Source organism: Amblyomma mixtum, chromosome 2 (genome assembly GCF_055824585.1).
Source record: "Amblyomma mixtum isolate Tamu chromosome 2, ASM5582458v1, whole genome shotgun sequence".
Lineage (NCBI taxonomy): Eukaryota > Metazoa > Arthropoda > Arachnida > Ixodida > Ixodidae > Amblyomma > Amblyomma mixtum.
Genome location: NC_143013.1, coordinates 197,029,223 through 197,039,691, shown reverse-complemented (window position 1 = coordinate 197,039,691; position 10,469 = coordinate 197,029,223). Strand labels below are relative to the sequence as shown.

Below are 10,469 nucleotides of genomic sequence, written 5' to 3'. Positions count from 1 at the left end.
TTCCGCATCTCTGTAAAATAATAACTGCTGCCATTTTGGCCTGGAAAACTAACAATTTTTTTTCCTGAGGTCTCAAGATATTGTTATGGCGGAAAAACATTGTTTTCGATTGAAACAATATATGGCGCCTAAGAAGGTTAACATGTAGCTAACCACGAGATAAAATTATGAGTACCAGCATTTTTGTGCCTTCGGCTTCTTCAAAACAGTGAAACAAATAAAAGTCTATTTCTTTCACTGTCGTGTCTGATCAGAATGATAATGCAGCACACTGTGGGCCGTGGTCTGTTATTGCCAACTGTTCTTTTTTTTTGGTTTCATGCAACTGTAATTAATCTGGTGTGAATTGGTCTTTTTTTCTTGAGGCGTACTCTAATGTAGCGCTCGTTCGTGTGTCAACAAGCACTAACGAGGAGAAATTATGTGGACGAATAATTTTTAAGAGTACAATACAATAGCATTAGATTTCCTACCTGTCGCAGGTTCTGTTGCAAACTCTGTACGCGTTTGCCTCGGTTTGTCTTCAATTTTCGGTTCATAAACTGCCATATTCGGACTGCTAGCTCCAGTAGCAGATATCCGCTACGTTGTACGGTGCCGAAGTTTGCATATATCACATTTTTTTTGCATATATCACATCTTTCATTTCTGTTCTCTATCTAGGCCGCTGTGTAGAAGCTATAGTTATTCACACCCCGCTGAGAAGGTTGTCATGGCGTCACAAGGTTACGCAACTTGTCTGGGCCAATCCTTTAATTTAATTGCCACCTGCCACGGTAGGCAGGTTGCTCACAATTCGGTGACAAGTTTTTCATCTGCCATGGTGGGCGAGTTCTAATGACGTCGCTAGGTCAGGAGACCCCTCTAGACCAATTTTCAAATTTCGTCTCGGACGTCGGCGGGGTTTTGGTGTGACGACAACTGCAGTGATGGAAGCAGCATTTTACTTTTTGGAGCAGATTTAGGAGCAGTAAAAATGCCAGTTTGGAGCAGCCATTGGTGTTTTCGGAGCAGAAAAAATACCAGTTTGGAGCAACCATTGTTGTTTTTGGAGCAGATGGCGAATAAATTACGCCAGTATACTTCCCGTGTTGAAAGCATCACTGAAGCGACTGACAATTACAGCTATTTATTATGAAACACACTATACATTTCACACAACAGTCAACACGAATGACAAGTGACAAGAAATGAACAATTAAGAATGTGAATAGTTACAGATGGTGTGGTAAAACAAGTTAAATATTTAAAGCACCAGTTCTTGTGGCAGAAATAGATCAAAGCCAAAAAAGGTGAGCAACATGATGTGAACTAGAAGAAACCACAGTCACTAATGACACTTGCCACACAAGAAGTAGAAGTTCAGAATCAATCCGAGCCTGAAGTAGTCAGTCACTCAACACATTTCACAATAGTCTGCACGTTACACTCTACAAGCCCGCACGTTTTCTTTTGAAGCTTCAAGCTTGCAGAGAGCACCCGCAAGCCTTTCCTGTCCTTTCTTAAGTAGTTCCTGGCCACTTTCAATGTCATCAAAAGTTTTTGTCTTCATTCCTTTTGCAATCAATGCTTCTGCATTGCAAAGCATCTTTTTTGCTGACTGAATCTCCATTTGCAGGTCCTGCTTTTGACATCCTTTTGTTGAATTTTGGCCATGGTCAAGTTTGCTTCTTTTGGCAGCTGGCTCACACTCAGCAGTCAGTCTTTCTTGGTAGCGTTTATATGACTGTTTCACAGCAGTGAGCATGTCACGTTTGACTGGAATGGTAGAGACGTTCTTGTCATACCTTTTCGCAAATGACTGTATGGCACGCAATCTATTCACGCTTTCAATAGACAGTTTGCTGCGCTCCTGTAGGATCCGGCGATTTTCACTAAAACCCCTCTCCACATCAGCGCTGCCATGTGAAAGAGAAAGCAGGGCTTTTACAAGCTTTCCTACCAGAGGATATTTAATGCCACCATTTTTGTTGTGTAGGCTGAAGACATGTTGCCATGTGTTGTCAAGTCGTTCCCATGAATCAACGCACAGCGCTTCAGATGAAATCAGTGAAAATTCATCAATCAGGGCTGAGGCTTCCTTGGGAGCAATCACCTCTGGAACTTGCTGGGCCAAGTTTCGAAATGCCACAGCTGAGCTTTCTTCTTGTGCGCTGCTTAGGTCAAGACACCTAAGATCTTTTAACACACCATTGTCAAAGGGCAACCTTGAAAGTAGGTAACCCGCAGACTTCATAAAGAAAGTACGTGCCCCCAGCCTAAACAATTTTTTTTCTTCTGCTGACCAGTTCGTGATGGAGCCCTCTGTGTCCACACCTATCTCAACAACTTCCTTCCAGTTTCCTCGACATTCAGCGTCAAGAGATTTCAGCTGTTCCCCTGTCAGGTCACGGTACACATCACTTCGCACGAAACGGCTGAGAACTTTCTTGGTCAGCTGTACCATTTCTTCGTACAGAATATGGAGTAGAGGTTCAGAGCGCTGGAAAAGTTTCAAGAATCCAACAAAAAGATCTGCGACATTCCTCAGAAAAACTGCCTTTGGGAAGAGGTCTTTCCTGCTGAGACTTTGTCGGAGGCGCTTGTACATTGTGCCAGTAGAGTGAGCCGTTTTCTTCACGTCTAATGGCATGGACTTAAGTGCCGGGTACTGCTCGATAAAGCGCTCAAGGGCAGGACCTAGGGTGAGCCAACGTGAATTTACATGCCGAAGGAAGACACTTTCTGGCAGGCCAAGACACTTTTGGTGTGTTTTGAGCACAGCACTTTGAACAGCAGAGTTTTTCAGGTAGTAGTACACATCTAACAAAGTTGATTCCACTTCACTGCCAAACGCTTCAATTCCTTTTGCAAAACTGTTGTGAACTTTGTGCAAACTACACTCTCCTATGTCTAGCAGTGCAGGATTTACATCTTCCTTAAGCTTTCTTTTCAAACTCTTCATAACATTAGGGCCATCACTGTAGAAGCTCAACATATTCCTTTGAGGAAGGTCTTGGATGCCTTCCTTCACGTGTGCAAGTAAAACATCTGAGGTTGCACTCCCTAAGTGAAATGAACACTAGTGCTCCACCACAACCTGCTTGCAAACTTCAGAACAGTACCTAACTACAATGTCCAGCTGTTGGCACCGTTATTCCGGAAGAGGAGTTTCGTCGATTTGGATGGTGTAGTACACACCCGCCTTGTTAAGTTCATCAACAACTGCTCTCTTAAAATATGGCCCAAGGGCATCCGACACTATATACGAGACTTTCTTTCTGCCACACTGAAATTCTTTTGCAACCTTTGAATCTGGAAACATCAGAGGGAAGAGCGAGGTTGCGGTGTCCCCCCATGATTTGGTATCCCAGAAACAGCCACGCCAAGAACAAAGTAAGTCTCTGCCAATGTGACACGATCTGCTTCAGATACATCCGGTCTTGCGAGAAGGCATGATGTCAACAGAGCTTGAGCAGCAGCAGGCTTCTTCAAAACTCCCAGCTCATTCCTGTGTTGCTTGCAAGCTTCAACATGGTGCTTATTAGAAGCATGCCGTTTCACAGCATTTACGCCATGTTGTGAGCAGTTTATAACTTTGTTGCAGATAATGCAAGTGGCCTCCTCCTCTTTTGGTCCTGCTCTGCACCACACAGCAATACAGTCACCATTGGCATCCTCTTCATTTAGCACCTGGGCCTTAAACTTGCTTTCCGCCCTGAAATAAATAATGAAAAATTTTTTTTCAGACTACTGACAATTGACAACTGCTGGCTCGGATTGTAAAATACAAATCGATATACACATATAAGCTTACTTCATGTCAATCCAATACGCGCCAAAGACCTTTAAACTGATGTCTGAATCTGAAGTCACACTGTTTCGGCCGCCTGCTACTAGCGAACTACGCGCTCCGTCAGCGCCTAGTTGGCCTCGTTTGAAAGCCCGCGCTTTTATTTTTCATTTCTTTTAAGCAACCGCGAGCAACACGCAACATGAAAAATTGTACAAAAATTATACGCAACGTGTGATTCCATTGCGATTTATACCAAGTGACAAATGCGGTTGTTTTCGATCGGCTAAAATAAAGGCCCGCGCCTGCCACCTGAAGCGTACTAACCCTAATGTCGTCGAGTAGTTCTCCGTGTCCACTGGTGCGAAAAAGTCTAGGTCTCTGCGTTATTTCGGTCAGAAACGGAAAAAGAGTCAGGGTGGAAAGCGTGCTCGTTATGCAGTTCATGCTGCCAACACCGCGTTGCCACAGTACGCGATGGACAACAACAGCGAAGTACCGAGCCTTCGACGTCGCGCAACAACGTCGTGACCGAGGACGTTTCCGCGTGCACCGTGCCGACTCCAGCCACATAACGATAAACACCGCTACCGTGACTGAAAGTGAACTGGCGAGACGCGCGCCCGGGAAAAGGTGACGCAATTTCAGTCATATCGCCATCTTACTTGCGCCACGAACTCAAGAACGTTTAAACGCGGTGTCGAGCTTACAAAAGAGTACATAAATCACCCTGAAAAATATTCGAAACTTACCTCTGATCGTTGAAAGCGCCATGCACCCGGTAGAGAACCTGAAGGCAGCCCACAAAGAACACGACTACAGTGTTCTAACACTGTAAACACGACGAACAGTTTGCCAACGTGCGCCGTGTAAACATTTATTTTATTTTATTTATTCGATACTGTCAATCCCATCAGGGATCGCAACAGGGAGGACATTCAAAGTACAGAGGCACACAAAAAATAGCAATGCTAATTAATCAAAGTACATAAAAAATATTGTTACGGGGATGTTACGGCGGTAAGTCTGTGTTGGCGGCTGCTCTGAGATGGCCAGCACTCAGCTCAGACACCGAGGGCCCAGCTACCAACGGTCAACGTCGTCGTCGTTCAGCGCACCGCCACTTCTTCGTTCACGGTCCATCGGTAACACTATCCCCCTCGGCTGAAGGCAACGTCCCGGTGCGTGTTAGGCGTGCGATGTCGATGGTGGGTGATAGGGCTTGAGGCGAGCTACATGAACGACTTCGGACTTCAGTGGAGCGGACGTCGACTTTGGGTGCAGCGGCGTGATCTCATAGGTTACGTCGGTCACTGCCCGTAATACACGATAAGGACCTGTGTAGCGCGGCAGAAGTTTTTCACATAACCCTACACGACGGGATGGGAGCCACAGCAAGACGGGAGATCCAGCAGGGTAGCGCACATCACGGTGCAGGCCATCGCAGCGGTGTTTTTGAGCCTCTTGGGAGGCGGAGAGCGTGTGACGAGCAACCTGGCGGGCGGCGTCTGCTCGGGCGATAGCGTCATGCGCATATGTAGTGACAGGGCCGGCTATGGGCAGCAGAGTGTCGAAGGGCAGTAAGGGGTCTCGTCCAAAGAGAAGATAGAAGGGCGAGTAACCAGCGGTATCATGGCGCGAAGAGTTGTAGGCGAAGGTGACAAAAGGCAAGCTTATGTCCCAGTCCCGGTGGTCGTCGGATACGTACATGGCGAGCATGTCTGTAAGCGTGCGGTTGAGACGCTCCGTTAGCCCGTTCGTCTGAGGATGATAAGCAGTGGTGAACTTGTGACGAACGGAGCACGAACGAAGGATTTCGTCAACAACTCGGGAGAGGAAGCAGCGGCCACGGTCGGTAAGGAGTTGACGGGGAGCGCCATGGTGTAATATGACGTCGTGCAGAAGGAAGTCAGCGACGTCAGTGGCGCAGCTGGTTGGAATGGCGCGAGTGATCACGTACCGCGTGGCATAATCGGTGGCGACGGCAATCCACTTGTTCCCCGAGGAGGACTCCGGGAAGGGCCCAAGTAAATCTAGCCCAACACGAGAAAACGGGTCGGTTGGGATGGGAATCGGCTGCAGGTGTCCAGACGGCAGGACAGCGGGCTTCTTTCGGCACTGACAGACGTCGCAAGCGGCAACGTAGCGTTGGACGGAGCGGTACAGACCAGGCCAGAAGAAACGCCGGCGCACGCGGTCGTACGTACGGGAGACACCAAGATGACCAGCCGTAGGTGCGTCATGCAGTTGTTGGAGGATAGTGGAACGTAGGTGTCGGGGAACAACGAGCAAGTGCTCAGCGCCATCAGGTCGCATGTTGCGGCGGTACAGCGTGTTCCCGTCGAGCAAAAACCGGGCCAGAGAAGTGTCGCGCCGGTCGGTGCTGACGCGGTCGATGAGAGAGGTGAGGGCGGGATCCAAGCGCTGTTCGTCGGCAATGTGGGAGAGGTCGGAGATGGAGAGGACACAGGCATCCGACTCACAGTCTGTAGAAGGAGGATCGACGGGATAGCGTGACAGGCAGTCTGCATCTTGATGAAGGCGACCGGACTTGTGAACCACGGAAAAGGTGTATTCTTGCAATCGCAATGCCCACCGGCCAAGACGGCCAGTAGGGTCCTTGAGAGAGGAGAGCCAGCACAGGGCGTGGTGGTCGGTGATAACTGTGAATGAGCGGCCAAACAAGTATGTGCGGAATTTTCCAATGGCCCAAACAAGAGCCAGGCACTCGCGTTCTGTGATGGAGTAATTCTTCTCGGCGGAAGAAAGAAGACGGCTGGCGTACGCAATCACGCAGTGCTGGCCGCGTTGTCGCTGAGCAAGGATGGCGCCAATTCCGTGACCACTGGCATCAGTGCGAAGTTCAGTCGGGGCAGACGGGTTGAAATGGGCCAATACAGGAGGGTTAGTGAGGACGGCGATAAGGCTGGAGAATGCAGTAGCCTGCTCTGGTCCCCAGGAAAAAGGAACGCCTTTCTGCAACAGATTGGTGAGAGGGCGAGCGACGGCTGCGAAGTTCGGGACGAACCGGCGAAAGTAGGAACAGAGACCGATGAAGCTGCGGACATCGCTGGGCGAGCGGGGACAGGGAAAAGCACTGACGGCACGAACTTTATCAGGGTCAGGTTGTATGCCACTCGCATTCACCAAATGGCCGAGGACTTTGAGTTCGCGGCGGCCGAAAGTACATTTTTTTCAGTTGAGTTGGAGACCTGCGCGGCGGAAAAGTGCCAAGATGGACGAAAGGCGAAGCAGGTGGGTTTCAAAAGAGGGCGAGAAAACAATTACATCATCTAAGTAACAAAGACAGGTCGTCCACTTGAAGCCCCGGAGTAACGAATCCATCATCCGTTCAAATGTGGCAGGGGCGTTACAAAGGCCGAAGGGCATGACCTTAAATTGGTAAAGGCCATCAGGGGTGACGAAAGCTGTTTTCTCGCGGTCTCTTGCGTCAACAGAGATTTGCCAATACCCGCTACGAAGGTCGATGGAAGAAAAGTAGCGGGCACCATGTAAACAGTCCAGGGCATCATCTATGCGCGGAAGGGGATAGACGTCTTTCTTCGTGACCTTGTTCAGATGAGGATAGTCGACGCAAAACCGCCAAGTTTGGTCTTTCTTTTTCACGAGCACGACAGGAGATGCCCAAGGGCTGTTTGAAGGCTCGATGATATCGTTGGCCAACATCTTGTCCACTTCCCGCTGGATGACCTGGCGCTCTGGTAGCGACACACGATAAGGCCTCCGGTGTATAGGTCTTGCATCGCCGGTGTCAATGCGGTGAGTCACTACCGATGTTTGACCCAGAGGAGCAGAAGCGAAGTCAAAAATGTCGGTGTAGGACACCAAAAGGTTGTGAAGATCCTGTGCATGCTCGGGGCTCAGGTCAGAAGCAATCATCGCAGAAATGGATTGCGGAACGTTGGACGGGATGTCGGGCGCTTGAGAGACAGTAGAAGGCGGTCCAGGTGAGAGAGCAGTGACGGTACAGTCGGTGAGAGAAGACAAAGTAGCAAGCGATATGCCTGCAGGAAGAACTTGTGGTGACAAGCTGAAGTTGAGGACAGGGAGGTAGGTGCTATTCTTGGTGACGCTTACGATAAGGTGCGGAAGAACAACATTGCGAGAGAGAACGGCACCCGCGAGTGGGCAGGCAAGATAATCCCCATCAGGAACCGCAGGAAATGGTGACATAGGCAGATAAACGGCAGAGTCGGGGGGCAGGCGAGCGTACTCGGTGGAGCGAAGGCGGGGCGTGGAGCTTGAGGGTGTGTCGGCTGAGCTGAGAGGCAGGTCCAATCGTAGAAGGCCACTGTAGCAGTCGATAAGGGCAGAGTGAGCGGTTAGAAAGTCTAGACCAAGGATCACATTGTGAGGGCAGTGTTCGAGGACGGTGAACAAAACTGGGATGTTATGACCGGCAAGAGTGACGCGGGCAGTGCACAAGCCAGTGACGGCAGCAGTGCTGCCATCGGCAACGCGAACGGTGGGCGAAGCGGCAGGGGTCTGAACTTTTTTGAGGCGACGGCAAAAGGATGAGCTAAGAACCGAGACTTGGGCACCAGTGTCAATGAGGGCAGAAACAGGAACACCGTTCACAAAAACGTCGAGCAGATTACAGGGCGAAGGCTGGGTCAGTAGAGGATTTTCAGGTCGGGGCACCAATGCAGCATCACCTCCGGGAGCTGCACTGGCTAGTTTCCCGCGAAGCGGCCTGCAGAGGACGGTGAGTAACTGCGGTGCGGAAGAGGTGAGCGGGAACGGTGGGCTGTCGGAGAGGGAGAGCGGCTGGTTCTGCGAGGAGGCGGTGTGGACTCGGCGCTGGGTGGGTCATTCCGAGGCGTGAAGCGACGGGGTCCATAGTCATAACGACGGTCGACGTAGGGCAAAGGTCGGGGAGGTGGGGACCAACGGCTGCGGCAGTGGCGAGAGATGTGGCCTACGCGCGAGCACGTAAAGCAGATCGGCCGGTCGTCAGGAGTATGCCACTCATCGGGATTGCGATACCTTGTGTAACTTGGGACGAAGGTGCTGCGGGCCGTAGCAGAAGCGACCACGGGAGAGATGGGGCTCGCATTCCGTGGTTCGACGGGACGATGGCTGGAGGGCATGCCCAAGTTGGCGACCTCCTGGCGGACGACAGCTTGAATAAGGGATATTGTGGCCAGGGTGTTGTCCGACAAGGGCGCGTTGGTCGTAACAGGAGCCAGGGCCTCCAGTTCACGGCGCACAATGCGAGTCACGTTGTCGGGGTTTGAAGGCTGCCTCAGTGTCGGCAGATCCTCGCACGTGGAACTGGCAGCGGTGTTAGGCAGGCGATCAAAGCGGTGTGCAATGCGCCGGTGCTTGGCCTGCTCGAAGCGTCGACACACCTGCAGAACGGAGTCAACCGTAGAGCAGTCCCGGCATAGAAGAAGGTGGAAGGCATCGTCGGCAATGCCTTTAAGAATGTGGCCTACCTTATCGTCCTCGGTCATGTTGGGATCGACCTTTCGGCACAGTGCCAAGACGTCTTGAATGTATGTAATATATGATTCGGTGGCCGTTTGGGCGCGAGCTGAAAGTTATTTTTTGGCAGCAAGCTGACGGCCAACTGGTTTCCCAAACAGGTCGCGGAGCTTCTGCTTGCAGGCATCCCACGTGGCAATCTCTTCTTCGTGGGTTTCGAACCACACGCGTGCGGTGCCGGCAAGATAAAATATTACATTGGCCAGCATCAGCGTGGCGTCCCACCTGTTGTGCTGGCTAACACGCTCATAGAGCGAGAGCCAGTCCTCGACATCCACGCCATCTGTACCGCAGAATGTGCCCGGGTCGCGAGGGTGGGCTACGACGACAGTTGGCGTGGCAGGCGCTGACGGAGGGGCCGGGTCGGTAGTCATCTCGCCCGTTCGGCCCGTCGCCTCGTCGGCTCGTCGGGTCGTCGGCATGTCGGCTCGAACCCGCGACCTCCACCAAAAGATGTTACGGGGATGTTACGGCGGTAAGTCTGTGTTGGCGGCTGCTCTGAGATGGCCAGCACTCAGCTCAGACACCGAGGGCCCAGCTACCAACGGTCAACGTCGTCGTGTTCAGCGCACCGCCACTTCTTCGTTCACGGTCCATCGGTAACAATATGACACGAGATTATACATTACAAGATACGAATAACAAATAAACCAGAATGAGGAGCATGGGACATGATTTTGGCGGACAATAATACCACAAGTAAAAACACAAACGGAAGGAATAACTTGGTAATGACATATATGAACGCAATAAATACTAAGATATAAGTAGTTGATTTTCCACACGTGTGTTAAAGGAATTCAATGATGGAATACTAACAATGGATTTGTTCAAGGTGTTCCATTCGCGTATAGCACGAGGGAAGTATGAATATTTGAAAGTGTCAGTACGGAATGAAAACTCGTTTAGAGTGTGTATGTGTTTATTACGTGTTTGTCGCGTTTGTGATTGTGATATGTATCTTGAACTGGCGACTTTTAATTGATTGTGTACGAGTTGGTATATGGTTTTAAGGCGCGCTAGTTTTGCTCTGTTTTGAAGGGTTAGTAGTCCTGCGTGTTTGATTAGTTCTGTTGGTGAATCTGTCAACCTGTGTCTATTAAATATACATCTGACCGCCTTCCTGTGCACTGCTTCTATTTGCTTAGTGAGCTTGTTAGTGAAAGGAAACCAAACAACATTAGCATAC

General features: G+C 50.3%; 2 pseudogenes; both read right to left on the bottom strand.

Moving 5' to 3' along the window:
* Window positions 1-930: 930 nt before the first annotated feature.
* LOC149362066 (uncharacterized) lies at window positions 931-3,321 on the bottom strand (annotated as a pseudogene).
* Window positions 3,322-8,388: 5,067 nt separating this feature from the next.
* LOC149362065 (uncharacterized) lies at window positions 8,389-9,654 on the bottom strand (annotated as a pseudogene).
* Window positions 9,655-10,469: the final 815 nt, after the last annotated feature.